This window comes from Micrasema longulum, unplaced genomic scaffold (assembly GCF_059751315.1).
Source record: "Micrasema longulum isolate JH-2025_06_02 unplaced genomic scaffold, ASM5975131v1 h1tg002189l, whole genome shotgun sequence".
NCBI classification, from domain to species: Eukaryota; Metazoa; Arthropoda; class Insecta; order Trichoptera; family Brachycentridae; genus Micrasema; species Micrasema longulum.
Window position 1 is genome coordinate 13,801 of NW_028279353.1, and position 562 is coordinate 14,362.

Genomic DNA, 562 nt, shown 5'->3' on the forward strand with positions numbered 1-562 from the left:
CAATTTTTATCGAAACTCAACGAGCAGCATCAAAACATATTACCACATTCCTTTCGTGCGCCTGGAACGTAGATCTCGACTATGCATTAATGTATTCCTGAATGTTTGTTTCTTTCTCTCTTAGAATTTTATTTTTCAATTTGCATGCATGGTTTTTTTTTTTTTTAAATTGTAAATAATGCAAAATGTTTCCACGCTACTCGCCAACGACCATACCATGTTGAACACACCGGTTCTCGTCCGATCACCGAAGTTAAGCAACATTGGGCGCGGTCAGTACTTGGATGGGTGACCGCTTGGGAACACCGCGTGCCGTTGGCCCTCCCCCCTTTTTCTTTTGCACTTTTATCGCGATTTGCATGTATTTTTTTTCTGAAAGTTTATTAATAATGTAAAATGTTTCTACGCTCTTCGCCAACGACTATACCACACTTTTTAAGTTTTTATTTTTATTTGATGTCTGAATCAGGATGTCTTTGAAACAGACAAAATGACGTTTATAGGTAACGAGCTAAACCCGGCAATGCTTTGCTATAGCTAGATTTGAGTTCTTGCTAAATAG

At 38.3% G+C, this 562-nt stretch overlaps 1 non-coding gene across 1 annotated transcript; it reads left to right on the forward strand.

Annotated features, from left to right (window-relative positions):
• Positions 1–202: 202 nt before the first annotated feature.
• On the forward strand, positions 203–321 carry LOC148272780 (5S ribosomal RNA). Its single transcript, XR_015824776.1, has one exon. It is a non-coding gene; the product is annotated as a 5S ribosomal RNA (ribosomal RNA).
• Positions 322–562: the final 241 nt, after the last annotated feature.